This window comes from Ixodes scapularis, unplaced genomic scaffold (genome assembly GCF_016920785.2).
Source record: "Ixodes scapularis isolate PalLabHiFi unplaced genomic scaffold, ASM1692078v2 PGA_scaffold0__279_contigs__length_252992795, whole genome shotgun sequence".
Taxonomy (NCBI): domain Eukaryota; kingdom Metazoa; phylum Arthropoda; class Arachnida; order Ixodida; family Ixodidae; genus Ixodes; species Ixodes scapularis.
The window spans coordinates 238658360-238685638 of NW_024609835.1; the positions used below are offsets into that span (position 1 = coordinate 238658360).

The 27279-nt window shown below is 45.2% G+C and overlaps 2 pseudogenes; one reads left to right on the forward strand and one right to left on the reverse strand.

Moving 5' to 3' along the window:
- Positions 1-593: 593 nt before the first annotated feature.
- Positions 594-22583, forward strand: LOC115313680 (annotated as a pseudogene).
- A 292-nt stretch (positions 22584-22875) lies between these two features.
- LOC115313679 lies at positions 22876-27184 on the reverse strand (annotated as a pseudogene).
- Positions 27185-27279: the final 95 nt, after the last annotated feature.

A 27279-nucleotide genomic window follows, 5' to 3' on the forward strand; every position in this document is an offset into this window, starting at 1 on the left:
TAGTTTATTTTGATCGAGTAGATTTTATTGTTATTTGGCTGTTTCAGCGCATCTTTCGAGGAATAAAGCAGGTAGACGATATCCTGGAATCCCCAGGATATGAAGCGAAGTAGGATTGACTGTATTTGCGCTATCATGTTGCTATTTTTTTTTAAATGCGTCCTTTTAATAATCTTAAGATTTCTCGTTGCTTTCATTTTATGTGTTCCTATCTTCGTTTAGTGAAAAACTTAAATCTACTTTGATCCTAAAATTTCGTCAAATTGTCGTCTTCCTTTCTCTTCTCTTGACGAACGTGATAGTCCGTATTCTGCTCCTGTAACCATATTGTCGACGTACTCCGGAGGATTTGCCCATCCAGCTTTCAATAGCCATGCATTCTCAACCCACGTACTCCACTTTTTAAGATCCTCATCCAGTTACAGGCTTTATGGGATTGGGATGGTTGTGGAACTTGCTTTAGGTTCGGAATTTAACGATGGGTCAATCTGTATTAGTACCGTTGTACTCCTGGACACGACACTAAGCGGCATACAACTTGTTAAGTGGATTATGGAAAGCAAAAAGGCTAGCCGCTGATGATGTAAAGTGACATGACGAAAATGACGTAAGGATAAAAATTTTAATTTTATGCTAAATCATTTGCATAAAAAAAAGCCAAAACATTTCAGACTAAAATTAGGGTGGAACTAATTTACCGCGATTAAATTTACTTTCAAATGAAAACACGTGCACCGACAAACGTTCAGACAGTTCGGGTAGCGAGACAAGTACTAGGCGAAAGGAGGCTTTGCTGAACAACGAACTGCTAAAACGGTCGCAGATAATACAAAAAACGGAAGATTTGGGCGTCTTGGTGGCGCGGGAACGCTGATGCCTTTATGGCCGGCATCACTCTCGAATCCTGTGGCGATCCGTCGGCCAGTCGGCGGACAGCGGCGGCATATCGCCGACTTCACCTTGCTCGAAAAACCAGAAAAGCCGAAAGGTATGCCGTGGCGATCGTAACTCGCTATCAATTATTCGGAGCGAGGCGAGATGCGATTTCGCGATGCGAGGCGTCAGTATCGCAAAAAGGACAACCACCGACTGGAAATAAATCTCGCAACCCAAAGATTTATAACTAAGGGGTTGTGAAAAAGGACTCTGGATGGGACGGGGGTTGCAATGATCTTAGGAGGCAACGTAATACCGAGCCCCAGTCGACAGCCGAGATCTTCTGAATTCGGACGAATAAAGAGCATCGACGAAATGCTTCCTCTTGGAAGCCGCTGCTTTATGACGACGTCTTGGGCAGCGTTCTCTAGCACCGAAAGTTTATAACACTTCCTACACTTCATCTTACATGTTCAGTTCACTCCTAGTTACGGCCGAAGCTTTAGAGCTTAGATCTGCAAACCGCTTCTCTCGAGGGGATCGGATACAAGAAACCGCATTTTATACTTTGTTCTCCTTTAAGCGGAAAGGGAAGAAAATGTATCAATTCCGAACTAGCCTACTCTCTTCTTGGTGTGAAAGAAGACCTAACAACGCAAACGCTCAATACGGGACAGTAAAGTTAAAAGCCGCGACCGTGTGCCTCGAATCTTTCTTGCCTTCCCTGCAAGGGTAATATTGAACGGGACGACCGCTCTTTCAGGCGTTTGTGATTTGGAGCTATCCAGTGAGCCTCACGGTAATCCCCTTTTCTGCATCATGCTCTTTGGTCACGTGGTGAATAAAGAGCGAGTTCGTCGAGTGAGGACGTGCATCAAGCGATAGCTCGGAGGGTCGCCCGGGACTTTATTGGCGTTGGACACGATTTCGGAGGTAGAATATTGTCGCAAATAAAAACTTCAACTCACGTGACAACTAAAAGGACACGTTTATTAGAACGAACTTGGGCCTGCTCCTGAATTAGTGGAGAAACGTAGATTTTGCATCGGCGCTGGAAGGACGGTTCACTCGAATTGAAGCAGCTCGCTAGCCCAGCTTTTGCAGACGCAGTAAGTTCAAGAGTGTTCTTAACCAGAATACACTATGACAGCCGAAGATCGTCTGTACCATTTCAGCTGAGCAACAAAAGGAAAAGCCGGACGAGGGGGGTTTGAAACCACTTCCTTTATTTGGAAGCCACGTGAGATCCCAGCTGTTTCGCGCATGCGGCACTTTGTCCGATTTTTTTTTTTTTTTGTATTGCGGCAGTTCCTTCGTGTTAAAAAGACTCATACAGGAAAAAATAGTTAAGCACGCCAGTGGATCTTCAGTCAACATGACCTGAACGCGACCAGCCTGTCCTGCAAAGAGAGCAAACCTGTGACGTCCCCCAGAATATAATATACTGCTCCAATTTTTATCCTCTAAGAAAAGTAGCTGCACACAAGTTGTAGCCAATCTCCACATCGGCATGCGACACTGTCATGTGGTTCATATAATTTCATTTAATATATTTTACCCTCAGGGCACAAGCATTGCAATGAGGAAAGGGGACAAAGGTTAGCAGTCAATGCACATATAGGAAATACATTGAAACAGAAAATAAAACAGGTCAACAAACCATCTAACGCCTTTTTAAAAGGAACGCTGTCAGTAATTGAAGCAATTCTGACTGGAAGGTGGTTTCAGCTGAGGGATACGCATGAAATAAGCGACCGATAAAGAATGTTGGTATTAACGTCACGAATTCAATCTTTATGCTGGTGATCAAGCTGTGATGAGGCATAAAGGGAACTACAATGAGCCTTTTACGTAGTGTAAAATTGGCGTAATGTATTTTATGGAATAAGCATAGACGAGCAATTTTTAGGGGAAATTTATAAATTTGGAAGCGATACATTTGCTTTTTCATCCCGGAAATACTTGATGGTCGAGGATATTTTGAATAAATGAAAAGAACCGCTCTAGTTCGTATGGCTATAAATAATGAAGTTAGTAAACTCTGACCAGGATCCCAAATCGCAACCGTGTATTCTAGTGTAGGTCTACCTAGTGTTTCATAAAGGATACGCTCTAATGTTGTGCGGCCTATGAAACATTTCTCTTCCAGTAGTCCAGCATGCAACTTGCGTTGTTAGTAACGTAATCTATATGCGACTTCCATGTATGGTCGAACGTGATATAAACACCAACGTACATGTACTCCAAACCGATTGGAGCGCAACACTTTAAAGTTTATAATATAGGTTAATTTGTGAAGTCGGGGATATGCACATAGATTTGCCTTTGTTAGCGTTCAGTTCCATAGATCATGTATCACGCCAAAGAGATACATCGTTTATGTCATTCTGAAGTTGGATTGGATAAAAGAAATTGGTTACGTATCGATAAAATATGCAGTCATCCGTAAAACGTGAGACATTTGAGGTTATATTCGATGCCATGTCATTGATTCAAATAAGGAAGAGTGAAGGACCCAACACTAAATCCTCTGGCACTTCTGCGGTAAAAAAAAAATACACGCCGAAGACACTTGAGATTGCTTACATGTAGGAATGCGAAATCATTCTTATGCGCAGCGCATTCCTACAAGCAGCGCGTCACGTCTTCCTTTTTCACACGGCGCTTCGGTGGTGACATCACGCTCCCCGACCTCGCAGGTGCGGCGCCCCCGCCGGCTCCGCGGCTTCCCTGACGAAGCATCTGCGTTGCTGTGCTTTTCTTTGTGTTTAATTTTTTAGGCGCGTCAGCTTTGAAGTTGATCGCCCGGCCGGCTTTTGTGACGAAGTATCTGTGTTGCTGTGCTTTTCTTTCTGTGTTGTTTCTGAAGTGCGCGCTTGATGGTGTATTGGTGTGACCATCTTTCGGGCATAACACCGCTGCTTTATCGCGTCACGGGAGAAGTAAGGCTTTCTCCTGAAAACTAGAGTGGAGCTAAAGGCACTGATAATGACCAGTTGTTGGCGGTTAGTTAGGGAACAGTGTATCCAGAAAAGTAAATTGGAATCAATATTTAATTTAATGAGTGTTAAAGGAGCAATTCTTGAGACAATTTATGAAACGATTTCAATAAGTCCAAAACAATGCAGTCTGCATTCGACTGCTGATCAAGCATAGTGTCAAGGTCATTTGTAAGTGATGCTTGTTGGGTTTGCCACGAAAAAGACTTCTGGAAACCATGCTGAAAGGGACGGAACAAATTGTACGTATCTAAAAAGTTAAATAAACTTGAATAAATTATATGTTGAAGAATCTTGCATGGAATAGGCCAATTAGTGAAATGGCACGAAAGTTATGACGACTATGACTGTGATCTTCCTTGGAAATAAGAACCACCCTGGCGACCTTTCAATCTGGTAAAACACCACTTTGAATAGGTTGAGTAAAAATTACTGCAAGTAAAATTGATGTGCATACCTTGGTGTTTTTAAGAAATTTCGTACTGGTGGCATCAATTCCTGCCAATGAGTAAACTTTGAGAGTATCAATTATCGTAGAAATACCTTCAGGATATACAGCTGTTGGATGCATTGATAAGTGATCGTAAAATAGACGTTCAGGATCAAAAGTGTTTGACAAGACGGAAAAACAGCTAACAAACGCTTCATTGAGAATGTAAGCACAATCCATTCAAGAAATCGGACTACCGTCATCGGCCATTACTGAGAATATTGCTTTACCATTTCCCTTCACAACCTTCGAAAACTGCTGAGGTTTGTTTGTTAACATAGATGGTAGGGTGGCATTGCAAAATAAGCACTTCTTATGAGTTTTGAACGCAGAAGCACGCGTGCCTTTATTCCACTCCCGTGTTTCGTTTGCAGCGTATTCGCGTCGGCCGTCCGAGCGCTCTCCCGGCTCACCTCGCAGCTCTGACCTTGTTACAGGCGCTCTAGCGGCACGGACACGCAGAGCCACGGGGCGGCGGTCGTTGAAACTGGCGCGCGCAGCGGCCAATGGAAGCCTCATCGACGCGCGCCAGCCAATGGAACCGAAGGCAAAATCCATCAGCTTTACTCTACTCCTTTGGGTTCGGGAAAACTAGGTGCCGTTGTCCAGGCGTTTCACGTGGTTTCATAGCTGGGAGCTGGCTTCACTTGGAGAAAGGATTTGAGGTGCCGTTTGGCGCGCTTCAAACTGATGACGTCGGTTTGTTCCATGGGACAATTTATGCTTTCGCATTAAAAACTCATTTGACCTGGCTCACAGCCGCTTTACATCAATCGGCTGCAATACAAGTGGTCCACCGTTAGTCCGTAGGATTACGTTTGCAGCACAAAACAAACGCTGTTTTTTTTTTGTTGTTCTTTTTACCTGGATTACCAAGTGCTCTGGTGTACCACACAGAACCTCAGTTAGAGTATACATTTCTAAGTGGGACATACATGTCAAAAAAGATCTTCAAATTTTTCTTTAAGCAAGTCCCAAGTAGCATTAACAGAATACTTTCAAAGGCATCACAAAGAAAGTGTTACAAATTCTTAGCTGCCGGTTAATTGTGTAGATGTCAGCTCTACCGTAGTTACGGATACATTTTGACAAATTCAATACAGTCGATATCCTTATAATTAGATCAAAATGCAACAAATTACGGTCCCTCAGGCCAGGCAAATTCAATTTGCGCAAGACTAAGTCTGGACATGTTGATATAAGTGTCTAGTATATTAGCTGATGAGGACGTAACGCGAATAGCTTGGGTTACAAATTGCGAGAAATCAGTCAGAACAAAAATTTAAGAAGTCAAAGCACTCAGAATAAAATGGCTGAACAGTTGGAGGGGATGCTTGACCCCAAACTTCCAGGAAAAATAAAGCCTTTCTTAAGAACGTTAGGAGAGTTTGGGAAGGGCAGTATCATTTTATTTACCGAATCATGAAATTCTTCAAATAAAGAGGTGTTCATGCGCGGCGTTCGATAGCATATATATTATATATACTTATAATATTAATCGCTTGGTATTTACACACATAGTGATCAAAATACACTCAAGTTGAGTAGAGATGTCTATGAGGGAATGATGATTTCTTGGCTTACGAACTATGTGGACAAGCCACATAATTAAAATATACGCCACAGATTTGTGTCAAGCGGCAGTTAACGAAGCCAATGTGCAGTTGAAGGAATATATTTTTCAGAGTACGCTACTCTACAGCTTCCAGATGGTTTAAAGATATGGCTCAAATATTGAGCGGCCGGTAGATCAGCGCCTTAGCGCGGCGTGAAGGAGCAGCTCAGCGAGATTACGCGCATGTGGAAGAAGGCCCGCGACTAGCCTCGGTTGTTTGCTCTTTCACGCCACGATAAGGTGCTCATCTACTGGCCGGTCGGCGTTCACGCGATATTGTTAAAATATCTGGATGATATACATCCCAGTTATACACTGCGTCCCAACAATCTAAGAAGGTATTTGGTATAGACCCAGCTTTTTTGATCAGGAAGAAATTCACAGTCCAGGGAACAAAGTTACCTTTCTGGAGCAGTAATGTATTAACCAAAAATGTTCCAGTGTAAAGCAAAAGAAAAAAAAAATGTTTTTTAGGCAACGGAGTACTCCCTGTCCTCGTAATATACTATAAACTTTTCGATACAGTAAAGGTGGGAAAAAACATTTTAATAAAATTATTTGCGACAGGATTTTCTTGGAACAGTAGTCGAATATGCAAAATAGAACCTCGCAGGTAAAATCGGTAAGCACCCACTACTTCTTTTATGTAGGCACCAAGCGACCGATTAGCCTCGTCTCTACCCGAAACAACAATACTGGGAAAACCATTAGATAAAGGAACTTGAAGAACAGTACGTTCTGCTTATTAAAATTGATCTAATCTTCACTGTTCTAGAAGGAGTAGAAGCGCTGTGGGTAAAACCTAAATTAAATGATCGCTTTGTAGTAATTGAAGCCTTCTACAGGCCCCTAATTAATCTCTAAACTATCGTTTTACTCTGCACATCAACGACAAAAATATATGTCGTGACAATAACATTTTGGTTTAGGCTGATTTTGATCTCCCAGTCATTGATTGGCTGACGCTTTCTCCTGGACATGGTGACGTTTCAAGCTCTGAAGAATTCCCTGGAACCTTTATTTTGCTATGGCCTGACTCAGGTTTTAACATATTATGCTGGAATGACTTCCGCAACGTCTACAGTATTGGATGTAATCTTTGTTTCTATACGCATTACTTCACTTATTTCTAGATGTGAGAGTTGTGTAGGGCCTATTCGGCCACAAAATTGTACAAATGGCTTTAAACACGTGTCCTTACATTTATAAAAATCAACTGCTTGGGATGGTTTTAAATTTGAGTCTGCGGACGACGCGAGTAGTTTGGATTCTCTGCAGCGTTCTTTCGATTATTTTAATATTTTTTTTTATAGTGCAAGTGTCGGGACTCAAGCTCTGTGGGACTACTTTGCGGATATGACGGCACTTTGTATTTGACATTTTGTTTCTAAATATACAAGACCAACTAAAACGAACTGTGGATTGCAAGAGAGGTAATTCATGCGAAGAGGAGAATAGGCCGTGCCCAGAAAGTGTGTTCACGAAATCCAGATGATAATAAAGAGACAAGTATTCAACAAAGGAGTAGGAATTTATAACAACGCGTCATCGCATACGCAAGTCGGACGCTATCTAACGCTGAGAGGAATTACTCAACGACTGAAAAGGAGCGCCTTGCGGTCGACTGGGCAATAACAAAGTTCTGCCCATATTTGTATGGAAGTCCTTTTTGTGTGGACACGGACCACCAATCGCTGTGCTGGCTCGCGTATCTTAAAGACGCGTCCAGACGCCTCGCCCTGTGGTGTTTACTACTGCAAGAGTTTGACATGACAGAAGTGTACAAGTCCGGCCGAAAGCACAATGGCGCCGACTGCCTGTCAAGGACCACCGTCGAGGCCGGTCTTCACCGCGCCAAAGACGATGACGGTGACTATTTGTTTTGTGCTCCGGATGTCAGCGACATGGCAGCACTCCAGAGAGACGACCCTGAACTGCGAGCACTCATCGAGCGCCTAGAGGGACAAGCGAGCACGGTTCCTCGTGCTTTCTTGCGAATCCTACCTAGCTTCACTATACGGCAAGGGGTGTTGTACAAGGAGAACTTCGCCAACATTATTATTCCTTTTAGCCTTCGAGAAGAAATCTTCCAAGAATGCCATGACGACCTAACGGCTGGGCACCTTGGCTATTGGGCAGGATATCGAACTATAGACCATTCCATTTAGCGCTCTCTGGGCGGCACTATTTTATTCGACCGCAGCGCCCTCTCCACACATCCGGGAAGTTCATCGGGTTCGGCGGGGTAAAACGAGAGAAAGGGCACGCGCCCGACTCCGCTAGCAGACGACAAACCGGGAGGTTGCCCTTCTCCATCTTTGGGCTGTATCGGCGGGCTCCACCGAACATCGAACTCTCGCTCGTGGCTGCCGTTGTGAAGTGGTTCGCGTTCTTAGAATAGTTGTGGCTACTCCAAAATCAGCCGATAGCTCTCTGTAGTTCTTTTTTGCTAAATGATAAACTAGCACACCTTTTTTCCGTTACTTAAATAGCAGTTGAGTCAGCCGGCAGTACTGCCCTCAGCTACTGCTTGTATTGCGGCAGGAGAGCACGTTTTATTTATTATTTTAGACTTCCACTCATGGTCCCTAAAGGCCTACACCAGTACGAACTTTTGTATAGTAAAAAAGGTACAGCAACCGGATTTACTTTTCACCAAAGAGACCGGCCAATCTGACACAGTTTTCCCTATTTTTGTTTTTTATTTGCACGCAGGTAACAGCGCAATCGGACCCTGTGAGTCTTTTTATCTAGCATAGTAATACACTATAACTCGCATACCAAAATCTACGCATCTGCGCTTGAAAGTTCCATAATGACGCGATTTTAAACAGAGTTTGCACGCCAGCCGGACGCTAGCTACAGCCCTCTCGGCGGAACGGACGACATCCGGTGTGAGAGGGGGAGTGCATTTTTTTCTCTTTTACCCTCTCTGCTATGACCCTAATGGAACGGTGTATAGACCATTCCATTTAGCGCTTTCTGGTCGGCACCATTTTGTTCGACCGCGGCGCCCTCTCCACACATCCGGGAAGTTGAGCGGGTTCGGCGGGGTAAAACGAAAGAGAAGGCACGCGCCCGACTCCGCTAGCAGACGACAAACCGGGAGGTTGCCGTTCTCCGTCTTTGGGCTGTATCGGCGGGCAGTACGGAACGTCGAATTCTCGCTCGTGGCTGCCGTTCTGAAGTGGTTCGCGTTCTTAGAATAGCTGTGGCTACTTCAAAATCAGCCAATAGCTCTCTGTTGTTCTCTTTCGCTAAATGATCAACTAGCATATTTTTTTTCTGTTACTTAAATAGCAGTTGAGTCAGCCGGCAGTACTATTCTAAACTACTGCGCGTATTGCGGTAGGAGAGCACGTTTTATTTATTATTTCAGACTTCCACTCATGGTCGCTAAAGGCCTACACCAGTACGAACTTTGTATAGCAAAAAAGGTACAGCAACCGGATTTACTTTTCGCCAAAGAGACCGGCCAAGCTGACACAGTTTTCCCCATTTTGTTTTTATTTGCACGCAGGTAACAGCGCCATTGGACCCTGTGAGTCTTTTTATCTAGCATAGCATTACGCGACAAGTGGCATACCAAAATCTGCGCATCTGCGCTTGAAAGTTCCAAAATGACGCGATTTTAAACAGAGTTTGCACGCCAGCCGGACGTTAGCTACAGCCCACTCGGCGGAGCAGACGAAATGCGGGGTGAGAGGGGGAGTGCATTTTTTTCTCTTTTACCCTCTCTGCTATGACCCTAATGGAACGCCTTTGTTTTCCCCACCCTCGGTGTTTACTCAACACAAGGCCCGCGCACATGCCAACAGGCCTTATGAGCATGTCTATGTCATCTTCTACAATAGAGGGCGGGGCACACTTTAATGTAAAAAATATAACAATCGATGAAGCGACGTTAAGTGCCGGATCTATCCTCAGAGGATGCGAGCTTGACCCACTTCAGCTTTTGTGCGGAGCTGGGACCGTGCATGCTGCATTGTTCATGTAGGCCAGAGTGGAAACATAAGAGCCCCTCCTCCCCTCACCGGAGAACAGGAACTCCTGCCAAACGCTGACGCCGCTTTCGCTTATGTCGGCCGAGCGCCGAATCATTGTATTTCTAAAGTTCTAAGGTTAACCACTTGGGGCGTTATGGTCGCTCCTCCTCCCCAATATAGCAGGACGCTCGCAAGGATTTGAGAGACGTACTACTGGCCAAGGCTACCAGAGACGATTCACCTCTAAACTCGATCATGCCACGAGTATCAGTGACGCAATAAACCACAGACGCAGCCGTCAGGACCTCTGCATGCGATTGCTCCTCCGTCCACGCCGTTCCAGCAGATCGGAGTAGATTTACTTGGCCTTTTTACGCCGTCAACGTCGGGAAACCGCTGGATTTATTTATTTATTTATTTATTCGAATACCTACATCGCCCAGATCTGGGCATTCTTGTGGGGGGGGGGGGGGGGGGGGGGGGGTAAGGCAATACAAAACAATAGCAAACGATACATATAGAGATACACATTGAACTACTGTGATGCAGAAATAGTGGATATGACATCTTAGGAGAAAAATACAACATACAACACTTTGTACAATGTATGAAAACAAAGTATAGTGACTGGCACTATTAGAAGAGGAAAGTGAAAAATTATTCCAACTGCACGTTTTTTACGGCAGTAGGAAAAGATGAAGGAGCCGCAGAGATAACCTCAGTTGGTAAATTGTTCCATTCGTGTATTGTTCGTGGAAAAAACGAGCGCTTAAAGACGTTAATTCTGCATCTATATTCTCGTACTTTTAAGTGATGATCTGTACGCGGCGAGACATAACTGGGCTCCTTAATATAACGTTCTCTCTCGATGCCGGTCCTACCGTTTAGTATGTTAAAAAATAAAGTGAGCCTAAGGTACCTTCGTCTGTCTTCCAACAGAGGCCATCTCAGGTTGCGGCGTATTTCAGATGATCTTATAGAGAAATCATAATTGCCGGAGACAAACCGAGCTGCCCATTTCTGAATACGTTCGAGTTGTTCCATGGTGTGAGGGGTATGCAAATCCCATGCCGCACATGCATATTCCAAAATGGGACGTACATTCGATATGTACAATGTTCCTTTAAGGTTAGTAGGTGTCTGACTAAAATTGCGTCTCAGAAAGTTTAATGTGCGGCTTGCCTTAGATGACAAATAATCAACATGACCATTCCATGACAAGTTACTAGAAAATAAAACTCCCAGATATTTATATTCAGGTACAACCGTTAAACGTGTGACACCAAGGAAATATTCTGTGGTCAGAATTTGTCTTTTGTTAGAAAATCTGACTACGCTACATTTGTTTAAATTCAAGGCCATATTCCATGTTTGACACCGTGACATCACAGAATCGAGATCGTCTTGCAGTATCTGGGAGTCATCCTCACACGTAATATCACGGTATATACAAGAATCATCAGCATACAGTCGGACGTGACTAGATAGATCACCAGCAAGATCATTTATGAACACTAAAAAAAGAAGGGGGCCCAACACCGATCCTTGAGGAACACCTGATAAAACACTAACATTTGGCGAGCTCACACCGTCTAGGACTACGCATTGCTTCCTTCCAACAAGATAAGCCTCAAGCCAGGTTAAAAGTGAATCCAAAATGTTTACAGCTGCCATCTTTTGTAATAACAAAGAATGAGATACCGAGTCAAAGGCCTTCCGAAAGTCCAAAAAAACACAATCGACTTGGAAACCATTGTTAATTGAAAAAGATAGGTCATGTGTGAATTCTACTACTTGCGTATCACAAGAGAATCCCGCTCTAAAACCATGCTGCATAGGAGAAAAGAATGCATTATTTTGTAGATGATTGGTTAAATTTGAGTAAATGATGTGCTCTAGCATTTTACAAGAAACACTTGTTAAAGAAATAGGCCTATAGTTGCACGTGCTGGTTCTATCCCCACTTTTATGTACTGGAACCACGTTGGCGCTTTTCCAGTCAAGAGGAAGTTCGCTCTGTTCAAAAGATTTTTTAAACAACACGGTTAGATAAGGGGAAACAGAAACAGCACAGTTTTTCAGAATGAAGTTGGAAATACAATCTGGGCCTGGAGCACTGCTTACTTTGATCCTTTGCAATAACGACACTGCCACTTTCCGAGAAGTCGATGTTATCCATTTGTGTAACGACGTTTGATGTCGGTATTCTATCTACCGGGTGGACCGGCTGAGTGAAAACTGATTGAAAATAAAGATTAAAGGTTTCAGCTTTGCTCTTTAGGTTCGTTCCGTTATTGACACCATCTATGACATCGGGGATAGTGGAGTTAGGAGTTTTCTTGTTTTTGACGTATTTCCAGACCTCTTTAGGATTTCTTCTCAGTTTGGCGGGTAGAGTGGCTAGATATTTATTTTGCGCCTTGCGCATTTCTTTTGTTATGATTTCGCCTAACTCCTTCATTTTGGAATATAATCTAGGTTCATGTGAACGACAATACCTACTGAACAAACGATTATTTTGGTTTATCAAAGTTCGAATTTCCCTATTCATCCACGGCCTATCGTTCCTTCTTTTTCCTGATATGATGTGTGATGAAATGTATGTCTGTGTTAAAGACAAAATCTTCGTTTTAAATAAATCCCAGGCAGAATTCATATCCAAGTTTGAGCTATGCGATTGGAATTCAGGAACAAACGAATCCAGTTCACGGGATAGCGTTACGTAGTCGCCTCTTTCATAAAAAAAACACCTTGCGTGGTTGTGCACTGCGCCGTTGAATAGCATTACAGGACATTCTTGTAACGACAACATCATGATCGTTTATTCCCGGTATCACATTGACGGAGGAAACAAGATTGGGGTCATTGCAAAAAAACAAATCTAACAGATTTGCGCTGTTAGGACCCAGTCTTGTTGGAGTTTGAACTAACTGAGATAAGGAGTTGGCAATGACCATTTCACGGAAACCAGAATAAATGACAGATGTAGTCTGAATGATTGGCTGGAGAGAGACCCAGTTTATATTTGGGAGGTTAAAGTCACCGGCAAGGACTGTGTATGTTGCCTCCAGACTTAATATACCACTTAATTGAAACAAGGGTTGGCAAGAGTTTGAGCCAGGTGGCCTATAAAAAGAGCCTATAACGACAGAGGAGCCATTACCAAGCATCACTTTACACCAAATAGTTTCACATGATTCACTGTCAACATTGATAGGGACACTATTCAGACTGTTGTGAACAAGCACAAAAACACCACCACCGTGTGTGTTGTGGTCTTTTCGATATGTAGTGTAATTAGAGTGGAAAATTTCACTATCAGCTAGGGTATTATCCAGCCAAGACTCAGTTCCAAAAACTATATGAGGCTTTGTTGTTTTCAAAAGTGAAGCGAATTCCAGAGTTTTATTTTTTTAGACTTCGACAATTAACCACAATACATATTAAGTCCCTGCAAGCTGACACTCCGCTTTGGGTCGCTGTATTCAGTGGTTGCTAGCTGTCTAATCTAGGGAAGGCATCTGTTTCGCTATTATACATGAAAAGTTGCCCATTCATTCTAAGCTTATTAAAACTTAATTTGAAATTTTATGATTGTCGCCGCAGATTATTTCTCACTCGATACACGCAAACGAAAGCCATTCCTTCAAAGACTGCCGCGGAAGTCGCCAACTTTTTCATCGAGCATCCGGCACGGCGCTCCTAAAGTTCTTATTAAAGATCGCGGGTCATCGTTCATGGCACAGCTGATGCAAGAGATCCTCCGTCTCAGCCACACCAACCACCGGCGAACTACAGCGTACCAACCTCAGACTAATGGACTGACGGAACGCCTAAACAACTAAACAAGAACATCGCCGACATGGTGTCACACTGTACGTCGACGTGTAACACAAGACGAGAGACGAGGTCCTGCCGTATGTCACGTTCGCCTACAACACAACGGTTCAAGAAACCACTGGTGTTACACCATTCCAGCTGGTGCATGGTCTCAATGTGACCACAATGCTTGTCGCTATGCTACCTGACGAGCGAGCTGGCGATGGAAGTGACGACGTCCAGGTTGTTGCGCAATGAGTAGAAATCCACCAGCTCGCCTGGATCCGGATTCAAGACCACCAACGTTTCGACTCTGGCCACTACAACCTTCGTCGGCTGGACGTTCACTTCCAGCCCCGAGACCGGGGGTGTCTGTGGACACCGATACGGCGTCGTGGCCTCAAGGAGAAGCTTTTGACCATAGAAGCTATTTTGACGCCTGGGGGATCTCGACATGAAGTGGTGCCCGACGGAACGCATGCATGAGTGCGACGCCGACCGCGACCCGAGGTAGTTCACGTCGGTCGTTTCGTTTTGTGTTGCATTGGAGCGATGCACTTCTGAAAGGGGGGAGTAATGCCGAGCGCGCAGCTGCCGAATTAGATAGTATCGCGCCCGTGGCCCAACGGTTATGGTGTCTGGCTCCCACGCAAAGAGCCGAGGTTCGATGCCTAGTAGCGGAGGTAGGTTTTTGTTGTTTTTCTAATTATCACGTTCTGGTAAATTTGAAAACCATGTTGGCTTGGTCGAGGTCAAAATTTTCTACGCACCGAATCTTCTACGTCGATTGTTCCAGAAGCCCACGCATGTAGAAAAGAGGCTCCGCGTCGCGAGCCGGAGTCAGTTTCGCTTCAGAGCTCGACCCTGCTGTTTCACCTACATCGACGCCTGCGACACTAGCTTTTTTTTATTTTTTCTTTTGTTTTGTTTTGTTTTGGGCACATCCTCGCCCATTAAACGCTCACTTTCTCCAGTTATTCGCCGCCTCATCATTCGCCATTCGTGAAAATATTTCCTGATATTTTGAAAGAATATAAATGTGCGTTCGGGAATAGATTTTCAAAGGTCGGTGGCAGAGCGGTTGGTTTCGGACAACCAAGACTATACACGTCATGACAAACAAACCCCGAGACTGCACGCTAACGATATTTTAGTCAAAATGTTGTTGACCGTCAATCTTGTTTTTTAATGCTATATTTACATTTGCTCTTTTGGGCCCTTCCGTTTAGTTTACTTATGGCATATGGGAGGTGTTGATAATTCACAAAGGATGTTTTGCAAGGTGAAATAACTTGAATATCAAGGGCATTAGATGCTTGAAACTATCTTTGTTGACAACAGGTGCTCTTATTAAAAAAGGGTAAATGAAAAAGAAAGAATGAAAAGCGAATTATCTGACAAAAGTAGGAGTAAAAAGCGCATACACTGTCCATCCGTTTGAAAAACTTTCTCAGAACAATATAATACACGCAATATGCAACTTTTGTAAGACCTAAGTCGGTTTTAGTTTGTTTTAGCTGGCAGCACAGTAAAAGCCACCCGCATCTTAGACCTATCCAGCATCGATTCTCCGCCACGTGACTTCGCTCTTCGCGGCGGTTGTCTTTGAGTAAGATGGCATGCCGGGAACATTTTTGGCCGCTGTTGCAATATTTATTGTGGCGTCCACTAAACTGCCAACTTGTGAATCAAACGACTGAAAGAAGGTCGAGAATGATCCTCTAGTGAATTTGCAAAGGTCAGATAGTAGCATGCAGACAAGTTTTATCCCACGGGTGTTGTGTGTTCTTTTTTTTTAGACATGATTTACGGTATTAACTGAACTATTGCATTAAAGAACAATCGTCCTTCTATTTATTTGCTTCATATATACTGCGACAGACGTGAGCACGCAACGCGCGATGCACATGACTGTCAACATGCTCCTTCTTGTTGGGGTCAGTATGTAAGTGGTCTGTGGATGACTATCGATATGTAAACCTCGCAAACCAATGAAGTGCATCAAAAATGAAAGTCGCTTACAACCCCGTCTAACACCGAATCGGAGCGCAGCTCTTGAGGAGGAGGAGGGAAGGGTACTGAGCCCTATCGAAAATTCTCGTTTGTATAAGAAATTTCTTTGTCCAATAAACAGATATGAATCATAGAAGATGTATAAGAACATATAAGAACCATATAAGAACCATAAAAGAACTATATGAGATATAGGGGAACATACAAGCGCCATATAAAAAACATGTGAGAATTTTCTTATAAGTTTCTTATATGGTCCTTATATATCGTATATAGTTCTTATATAGTTTTTATATAGTTCTTATATGGTTCTTGTACGTTCTTTATATCTTCTATGATTCATATGTGTTTATTGGACACAAGAAATTTCTCATACAAATGACTTTTTTTCACTAGGGAGGGGAGCGTATGCACCCTCCTCCATCCTCCTCACCTCCTCATCCTGCCTGCTAGTCCTATCTCCGAGCGGCGTCGGCGTCGGCGTAGCCGCCGCCGTCGTCGTAACCGTAAGGTTACGTGACCCCGTGAGCTCACGTGGGTCACCTGACCTGATAACGTCACTGATGACGTCATCGTGAAAACGTCATCACGATGATGACGATGATGATGAGGATGACGTCATCGTGATAACGTCATCATGACGACGTCACGCGTCCCATAATGCACCACGCGGTTACGCCGACGCCGACGGCGACGGCGACGGCGACGCCGCTCAAGCCGGAAACGGGCGCCGAAAGCGCGAGACACATTGACGGCAAAATCGTCCGATCCGACGTCCAATCCGACAGTCCGAACGCCACTCCGAATCGCCGCACGCGACAGTTTGAGACACACGCTTCCGACCTTGCATGCGAACACGACGATCCGTTCGGCTCCCCCCAGGAGATCCAAGCACTCCAGCGGAGGTCCGCGTTCACAGATCTCGGGTCCCAGATTGACGGTTTAGCTCACACGAGCGAAGTTAGAAGCTTGTTCTCGTTAGCGCGTGCATTCTTTGCCGGGGCCATCTTTCTCGAATGGGTCAGCGGGATCCATGCGTCCGGCTTCCCGTCGCTCATCCCGTTTTCTTGTTCGTTCCGAAAGACCCAGTGCGTCATCATGACGTTCGCGCTAGCTGTGCTGTCATTGGCTGGACGCATCCGACAATCCGTCCGCCATGCGAAACTATCTGGCGCGTTGGACGCATGTCGGATTGCCGATCCGGCGTCTGAAGCGACGAAATTTTTCGGATCAGGCAGCTGTACTGCCAGATCGGACGTCGGATCGGATGGATTTTTCCGCGCATGTGTCTCGCGCTTAAGAGCTGCAATCTAAAAACCGACCGTGACAACTTTCTGCTCAGAGTACTGAGCTTCAAACACGGATATTTAAAAACAAACCAGATACGAACTTCTTGCTGAAACTTATGTTCAATTCGAAATGCTTCCTGAAAATATGGTGCGAACTAGCGCCAGAAAGAAAAACCTTTTTACATCGCTTATAGCGCTAGGTAAAACGAAAATGGGCGGCTTCTACGGAGAATAAACATAGCTCATAACTAATGGGAACTGTCAGATATCGAGGATCCTTTCCGCGAAATATTTATGATTGCGTACACGGGGCCTGCTGTAACGCAATGATACGGGGCCCACCTGCACAGGCTTTAAGTATGTGGAAACTACTGGAAAGAGAGCGTCTTCCAACACTTGTGCCAGCATCGAAACAACTACGTGATTGCCACCTCATTCTGCGTTCCTCACTGTGTAGGAATGGTTGGCAGTACTAGCGGCCCGCGGAGCCCAAGGGAGTTTTATTATAGCATAAAGTCGTAGCCTTCCGCGCAGTAAAAAAGTTGTCGGTCCGCACTGAGCGTGCGCCACGCGCACAGCCAGTTTTGCTCGTTAAATACGCATGCTTTTTTGGAAAGTTTGCGTGCGCCGCCCAAAGCGTTTCGTGTACCTTGCTTGTCGTGTGCGCACAGAGTCCTTGCTTGCTTGCATAGATGGCGTTGAAACAGTTCGCACGCGTCTGATGATCGCGATAATTATGGTGTCGTCAGGAAGTAAGTGCTCTGCAGTTTTGAAAAGTAGTGAAAGCGCACAATAAAGACGAAGACCGAGAGGCAAACAGGACGAGCGCTGACTAAAACTGAATTTTTATTGAAAAATAGAAACAGCAAAAGAAATATTAAGAAATGTGACTAGCCAGCAATGACTCGGCCATTACACGTGTCAATAATATGCACTTAGTTTTTGTGAAGGAAAAGTGAGGGGTAACTGATACACTTATTAGGACGTTCCTTCTTTATCATGTATGCTTCCAGTACCTTTTTCACCTCTCTCGCCCGCCTTTTCTTTACCTCTTTAAACGATTATAGTGCCTTGAAAGTTGGGAGTGCAATGGCAATCTCTGCAATGTATGTGTAAATGTGCTCCTGTTGTTGAACGCAGTGATAAATCATGTTCACGCAACCGCTCGTTCGAACACCTTCCGGTCTGGAAAACCTTGCCGCAGCCCACCGCACATTCCACGTATTTGTTTACATGCTTTACTGTACATTGCCGCTTATCCTTGCCTCTTTTTTTAGAGCGCACCTCTTACGCGCCCGTTTCCGGCTTGAGCGGCGTCGGTGTCGCCGTCGGCGTAACCGTAAGGTCACGTGAGCCCCCCGAGGTCACATCAGGTCACGTGACCCCCCTGAGGTCACGTGACCCCTTGAAACCACGTGACCCCCTAAGGCCACGTGACCCCTGAGGTCACGCGATCCTTCGAGGTCACGTGACCCCCTGACATCACACGACCCCCTCCCCTTGAGGTCACGTGACCTCAAGGAGTTACCTATCCCTCAGTACGCTTCCATCCTCCTACTCAAGAGTTGCGCTCTAATCCGGCGTTACAGGGAATTCTAAACGGCTTTCATTTTTTTTTATTATCGGACATAGTTGGAGCCGGTTGAGAAAACAAGAGGTACCTCGAACCTTTCCGCCACTTTTTTTTTAAATTCTGTGACACCCTGTGCAAGTTTGGCATCACGTGTGGTCTTGCTCTCTTTTTTTGCTTGTCCTTTTGGGCTTCTGCTCCTGAACTTCTTCAGGAATTTATCAGTCACTTCGATCATAAGGGAAGTTGGATACCCTGCACTTCCAAGTGTCTGGACCTGACGACAGAAGCTGTCGTGCATTGCATGGTGACCAGACTTTTCAATCGCCGTCTGTAGACAAGACGACGCAGTGTTACGTTTTACCAAGTTCGAATGCGCCAAATCATAGGGGAGGATTCCCTTCTGGGTACGTGGTTTGTTAGTCCAGCACACCTGTTCCCCTGTGAATTGCATCCACAATTGCAAGTCCAGAAACTGTACAAATTGATCATCGTGGCGTTTGAGGATGAACTTCAGGCCTCTAGATCTCTCTTTAAACACACTCATCATATCTTCAACAACTTCATATACAGTAAAGTTTTCACATTTTTGCAAAATCACTAAATAATCGTCTACATACGTAAACAACATGGTCACAGGTCTACCTTCCTAGGCATTTTGAATGGCTCGGTCATACTTGGCCAAGAAAATATCACAAAGCACAAAGCCTCTCTGTCTTCGTATTCGTCTTTAGTGTGCGCTTTCACTAGTTCTCCACATGCATAACCAACTCGCTTGCATCGCTACATTAGCTTTGGAGTGTTCCGCAAAACGTTTGCGCCATGCGCACGCAAGCGGCTTGGTGCTATTGTAAAAGTGTCTAGTGCAGCCTAAAAGTATAAAGCATTGGCTTCATATATTTGTAGCAAGAGAAAACACTGTGGCCCCATAAACTGTTTCCTCTCGTACCCCCTCCTGCAGACCCCTAAAGAGAAAACCTAAATTTAGTGGCGCCACTAGGGTCAGGGGCACCCGAAATGGTGGCCCGCCGCAACAATATCCACCTCCCCCCCACCCGCCTCTTCTGCCCCCTCGTAGCCCCCCCCCCCCCCGCCCCCCATCCCTCCCTTTTACTGCCCAGCTGCGCCGCTGAGCGTGGAGCCCGCGGCCGTTCCGCCCCCCCCCCCCCCATCCCTCCCTTTTACTGCCCAGCTGCGCCGCTGAGCGTGGAGCCCGCGGCCGTTCCGCCCCCCCCCCCCTCCTCGGTGACGCGGCTGCCTAAATTTTGACTAAACCTGAAACCCATTCACACATTTGCAACCGAGTACGACCGAGTAAGACAAGACCGGTTTTTAAGCCTCTTGCGACATCTTAAAGGAACCATGAAGGCACTTTAATTTTTTTTTTTTTTTGAGAAGGTGTTTTCGGGAGCATTGGGGTCCTGGCATGCCACACAATGTTTTCTAGAACTTTGTAAATCATAATTCTGTACCTTCAAATAAATTTGCGAAACCGAAACAAACATTCAGATTTGTTTCCTTTTTCGCCTCTGGAAAAAGAAGTGACGTCAGGGAGCACTGTCCGCATCGGTAGGATTTAGTGCGCACTCAGTGTGGTTCCCGTGGTTCGCTATAGTGCACGGCGGTCTGTGGAAAAACCTGAAAGAAATGGGCGCCAACGCCGCGCTCGCAAACGAGTTTGAGCTCCCGTTCAGGGACCTCACGCCGACTGTACGGGAGGTGCTGCTAAGGACGCAGAACTCTGGATTGGCGCTTTACGAGGGCGCCCCAGACCTACCACCGACTCCTCGGTCGCCGCCTCAGAGCGATTCCCCGCCCCATACGCCGATGCCACCGCAATGCCGCTACGGGAACACGGAATGGTAAGGCTGTAAAAACGTGCCACATATTTCATGGTTGATGTATTGCTTGCTGACTTCCCGGGTGTCCCCTTTGAAGAGCGTATTGTATTCGTTTTTAAGGCACATGATCAGTATAGACGTAGTTGATCGGAGCGCACGAGTACCGCTTCTATTTTGTCAGCTGCCGCTGCTTCATAATTGGCTTTCTTTACGCTGTCACGATTATCAGGCTAATCAAGCCAAGTGCATGTGCCAGCCACTCCCACTTCCGTCTTGCAATGTTGATACCCCACATGGCTTGTGCGTGCTGTCATTCTGCAAGGCAAGTGGTTATTTCTACTTATTGGTAGCTGCGAAATGATAAATTTAATTTCCCTTTCTTGCATTTATTTTGTTGAGGAGAATCGTTATTACAGCAGGAAGGCCTGGCCGGGTGAATCTGTAAAAACCCACACCTAAAATTAAGAGTAAAACTACTATGGTGTAGGCGGCGTTGTTGCGGCACCACAGGCCTCAGGTACAGGCTAATAGCATTTCTGTGGTACCGTAACCCTCATGGGTGGAATAAAGATATTATTGTTATTGAGTCTATACTATTTCCATGCGTCACCAAATCACATAAGCCGAGAAAATTGCGAAGAGCGGTAGAAGCGTTAATTTACGCTACGTTTTTGATGGAGCATGCCCTTTTTCGATTGTAAAAAAGACACAAGTTGCATTATTTGTGAATTGTCTATACGCCGAAGGAATATCCGATTTCCAAAGTTCCTTCCACGGTGCATTAAATTCTTTTGCAACACCTCTGCTTGCTTCTTTCGGTATTATATGCATAGCTTTTTTAAAACACCACTGCTGGCTTGTTTTTGTATTAGTTTCAATTTTATTTCAAAAGACTATAGCTCACTTCTTTTGATGACCGTTGCTTCTTTTGATGTGTGCCTCACATGAGGTTGAAGACCATTGCGATCTCAACCGTCTTGCTGTTATTTTTTAGGTGCAGCTGCAACAACTGCGGTATTCTCGAGAATGGCACAGAGGGGGAGTGCATTTGCTGTCGTGAGATGGGCACAGCGCTGACCCGGGTTCAGCCAGCTGGGTGCATCACGGAGCACCCGGAGTTCAGCAAGCTGTGCCTCAACATCCCTGTTCTCCGTGTGTCCTACTTCGAGCTGGGGGGGGGGGGGGGGGGGGGGCTGGGGTATCCTATGCACGACGATATTCACAAGTAAAAAGGTGCCATGGCTGTCTTCCCACATTGTACCGTCTAATCAAATTTGGGAAAGCCGTGGACTTCTAGAGGATTCGCGTTTATTCTTACGCGGGATGTAATTTATCATTTTGTCCTGCATTTTTGTTCTCGAAAGTGCCTGTTCATTCTCACCCCGGACTCTCTCACTTGCTCTTACGCCGCTGAATCGCCACCTGCTTTTCTGCTATCCCGACACTCATTCTCTATTTTGTTTACTTGCAGAAGTTCAACGATTAAACCTTTATTTTCAGTTTACATTTCCCGAGCCTTTTTCCATCCGTGACAATGTTTGGTCGGTGCAAAACTAATATTCTAAGCCAAGTCAATGTGAAGAGATGCAACAGATTCAATTCCCACATCATTCAGAGTAGGCTTCATATCCTGCAAGCAAATCTCACTCGGTTGGAGATTGGCATGTGCAAAACTTGCATATTGTGCTCTCTGAGAGAGGTCTGCAAGCGGGGGTCACAGTGCTGCTGAGAGCTGAAAGCTTTAGTTGTTGGGGACCAAGTATTCTAAGAATCAGTCGCAGTGCTCAATTAAAACGATAAAAATCTAGGGACACTGCAATTGGAACATTCATTCTGATTATCTGTCATTATAATGTGACTAAAATAACTAAAGCCTTTTTCTGTTTATTTCAAGTGTGTGTTCACTACAACCGCTTCTTTTACTGCAGACGCTATCGCTACACTGCATACCGAGTCTTTGTCCGCTGGTTATGAAGACGACTTGGAAAAGGGAACCGGATGATTCTGCCGGCATGTGTAGTCTGCAGAATAAGAGAGGAATTCCCTTCTGAAATCACTACCGGTTTCAAGTATCCCAGCTACTAACTTGTAAGTATCAGAACATAGTGGTAAATAAGCTTTGTTTGAATGAATAAATTTATTAGCTGAACGAACATTGGAAAAGAGTGCTCATTGCTCCCTGTAGACGATTTTCATGGCTTGGTAGAAAGCTCCACATTTGTCCAAACCGCACTCTACAGAAACACTCAGAGACACGTTCATCCTTGTCTAGCCGTCTCCCTCAAGAGAACGGCTTGGCGAACCTTCTTCTGTGCGCAGATACCAGTTCTTCCTTAGATGGCCTCGGTCCTGGGCTCACAAAGGCCGGGGGGAACTTTTAGAGACTTTTCGCCTCTTTGAAAGTAGGATATGTCTGGCAGCGTTCCAGGACTTCCTCATGTAGCCGGTCCACATACTCTGAAATTCAAGACAAGATAGTACGTAGGCCAGTACTTCTTTTAAAGGTGCTCCTCCTGTCATTCGACCATAAGTGTTCTAAGTCACGACACAAATTTTCAGTCGTTCTGAATATTGCACTTTATCACACAGCCAGTGAGTAGCACTTGATTTTGATAATGCTGTATTTTTTTAGAAACCTTTCATGCCGTTTTGCCATCAGAAACATATAAGGTGGGTTATACTCCATTCATCCCTTCTGTTGAGACTGCGGTGAAAGCTACGTCCTCGTTGGACCAGTCTTACGCCTCTTTCGCCACGTCATTGTGGCCCGGCCATACCTGCGCATAAAGCCGGCTCGGGTGATGAAAAGGAGACCGGCGGTTGATTGGTTTGGCGGGCACGTAGCTCCCACTGCAGTCTTAGCTCAGGGGTGAGCGAAGTATAGTGCATCCATAATTGTTGTGGTGACCTTTTCATACAGCTGAAATTCTAAATGCAGTGTAAATTCTATATTGTAATGAGCTACACTTACCAAACGTCACGGGGGTCATACGGGGGTACACAGTGGTTGCACCTTTTGGGGCTTTTGGAGATTTGATGTGCCAAAGCTCTTGCCCTTCATTCGTGAGAGCTTGCAGGCGGCTACTGTTTTCGTTAAAGTGGAGTATGGCGATCATCGTTCTGGAACATAATTGAGGCTGTTTAATTGGTGCTCATGTCTTAAACCTTCTGTTAAATAAAGTGTACAATACCCTAGTTACACGGGTGCTCTAAACAGCCGTTGAGTCAACGACAGTCAACTCAATCGCGATCGGCCGGAGTTACACGGTAGCGCCAACTGTCATTGAGCCGCTAATGACAGTTGAGTTCAACTGAGCTCCCTTGCCTCAGTTCGACTGAACGGACTTCTCCAACAGAGTTAAATTGGTGCTTGTCCGTGGGACTGCTGCCGCCGACCATTGTTTGCGAGGCACTTACTGTTTCGGAATACAGGAGGAGGCATCTAGAAAGAATCTTAGCAGCAAACTTTCTGGGAGGGAATAGGTTTAGGCGTTAGAGCTGCCGCTAAAACGATCCCTGCAAGTTAGCAAGCCACCAAACGAGCGCGCATGGCGGAGGGACCAGCTGTATAGGTGGACAAATAGTAATGGGTGCACCCATCGTAGCGGGCGATAGCTTACACCACCTAGCGTAAGATATGCGAAACCTAGCCCTGAATCGGCTTTGGTACTCGTGTAAACGCCGCTAAGAAGCAACAAGGTATTGAACAGAATGTATGATATAGTTATAATAAATAAAAGGTGTCTCTCCGAGTAAATTACTTCCAACAATTAGACTGATCACGTGGCACAAGGACTAGCTTCGTTTTAGCTTCAACTGGGTTCTAGGGGGCCGTGTTGCACCATCTCAGTTCAGTTTAGTTCAATCATATTTGGGGCCGATAACTGTGATTGAACTCAACGACAGTTCAAATCGCCCATGTAACTAGGGTGTAAGAATATCTTTTTGCGACTATGTCTAAAAGTTTTTTCTGGTCTCAAAGAAACTTCAACTGAGAGTGCTGTTGTTTGGGCTTGTTATAGTCCCCTACTTACACCTAGCTTCCTTACCGTACAGCCATGCCTTTATACGAGAATGCCGTCGATTTGGGTGCAAATTCATTCAGTACGCTGTGGAATGATTCCAGTCCATGTTTGTGCATTAGGAGACAGCTGCTTCACGTCTTTTGCAAACAAAGGTGCATTTGCGATGGCCTTCAGTTTCGTGTGGGCGGGTGAACCTGGGAAAATTTCAGCATTCATTAATGCAGTGTCGAGTAGAGTGCATTGAAACATTTTTTGGCAAACCACAGTAAAAAAAGTGTACGATCCGCAAAAACGTAACAGTTTTAATTGGTTTTTGGAGGGATATCTATTAGATTCACATAGACGTCTATGGCTCTGCAGAGCTAATATAATTTTACAAATGTCTGTTGACTCGTCTTTCTTTAGACGCTTTCCTTTAAAATTAGTGTTTGGCTTATAGTCATAACCAAACAATGTAGATGTGTGCAATAGTAACAGTTGCAAGTCCATGGAGGCAACCGAGATGCTCCCCATGTCAGCCGGTTCTCCGAGCTAAAAGTGAAAAGCATTGAAGCTCGACTATGGCACAGAGAAACTTTAAGTCAGCAGCGAGGTATAAGTGGTACTGCATGCTTGAGTCAACAGTAATCATATGGTCTATCAGGCTGCGTCTCATCACAACAGCAGCAATCCAAGCAATAGACACTTTACGTATCTGTGAAGTTTATTTTCAATGTTCCCCATATTAAATAACTAAGTTTGATTCCACACTAGTCGGCATCTTGTATATGAGTAATATTTTTTACCTCTTACGATGTAAATCTAGCATAATAAGATGGTACAAACCACGCACAATCAACTGTTTGTCTCCAACGTCCTTGTGTAGGCACCGAGGGTAGAGCGGACTGCGGCCCGCGTGGATATTACAGACGTGGTTCGTGACACTCGACTATGCTGCGGCAAGCAATTCACCATTGCCACCGCTAGCCCTTGCGCACCACCACAAGTGGTTGCACACGGAGCTCACCCAGGGTGCTAGATCCTGGCAACCTGCACATTTGCTGCCTGCAGCACTTCTTCCTGATCCCTGCAGCAATATAAGTTCCAGGACAAAAATGTTTGCTTGATGTTAACACCCCACTTCCGAATGCCCTACTTTGCATGCAGTGCAAGCAAGCTATACCCAGAGAGAATTCTCAGAGAGGATTGCTACAGCAATAGTCGCATTCCATGAGGGGAATAGGGAAGATTTAGCCTCAGACTCCAGCTAGTCGCAGGATAATTTTCGTCAGAGGCTGTGGAGTGGCCAGTTTTATTCGGTTCTCTGTAAAGTGTTTTTTATGAGGTGTGCCGGTATTTCATCCTTCCTCTGCTCACTTGGAGATACCAAATAGAACAGTTGGTAATGGAGATTGCTTTTAAACAATTTATAATACGCACAACAGCAATATCTCAGATGGTTCTAGGGTAGGAAATAGAACACGCAAAAGACAGAGCTGTAGGTTGGTTTTCGTTATGAAAGACAATGTTCGCATTCACCTTTCAAACAGATGCAGGTTTGTGGGCTGGTGTATTCTCATGCAGGCCTTTATACTCGAGTGCCTGTCTGTCGTGAATGAGCGAATCAGGATGTTCCTCGATTTCAGGAAAGCAATTCCTCGTGTGCAGCCTTCCTTTTCCATGTTGCTGCTTGCACTTACTTCGGGACACTAAAAAGAAGGAAGTTCTTTATGGAAGGGGTCAAAAAGTAATGCACACTTTGAATCTTTGTCTTGTTCCTGTGTTTTCTGAGCCAACTGTTTTTCCTATTATTGTGAGGGTTGTTACTTCCTTGACTTGAAACAGTTCAGTGTGGACAATCTTGCCCAATCGATGAGAGTGGAAGCTGTGCGTCATGTAGTTAGCACTGTGTCCCGGAGAATCACATCGTCCATCTCCTGACAGATCCACGGGCTCTCCCGCAAGGCTGTCAAATCCTTGTCTCGTTGCCCCTCCCAAACCTGGAGATATGAAAAAAAGGCTGTGGCAGCTGTAACAGTGCAGTTAAAGGAACCTGTATGATAATGAGGCTACACAAAAGTGCATCAGCAGTTCTGTATGATAAAAAGCATAAATGTGAAACAAGCTACTGATCTCTGCATCTGGGAGAAGGACAAGAGTCACCAAAAATAAGTGCCCAATGCGTCTTGCATGAGAGAACATGTTCCATCACTCATGGTAGGGTATGCGGCCACAGCATATGCCGGCACACTGCAGAAAGTGTTGCTGCAGAGTAAGTTACACTATGTTTGAATGAGACAAGGGATCTACGAGCCGTTTGCCCAGCAGGGTGGAGGTAAGCTTGTTCATAGTCTTGGAATCTTCGTTTCGAGTTGAACCTAATATTCATGAGGCGCATCATTCTGAGAGCTTGTGCAGGGCTAGAGCCGGAAAACAGCAGGACAGGTGCGATATCGACACTTCCAACCGGTTTTCGTCCCACGTATCGTTGGCTGGACCAGGTGTGCGAGTGGTTCTTAGGGCAGAGGGTTGTCACAGTGAGGCAGCTTCCACTCAGATGGAGGGATGGCTTCGACGGTGCATAGCATGTCATGCAGAGCCTGAAGCACTCTACGAGGCAACTTTCATACACAATGTACTTGTTTTCACCCTAAGGATGGCCTTGTTCGGTTTCTTCGTCATCCCTGCAAAAGTAAGCAAAACAAATTTCGAAGAACGACCCCAACCCTGAAAAGGATAGGTAGAACTGGCTGTCTTTATGTTGCCCATTTTTCAGT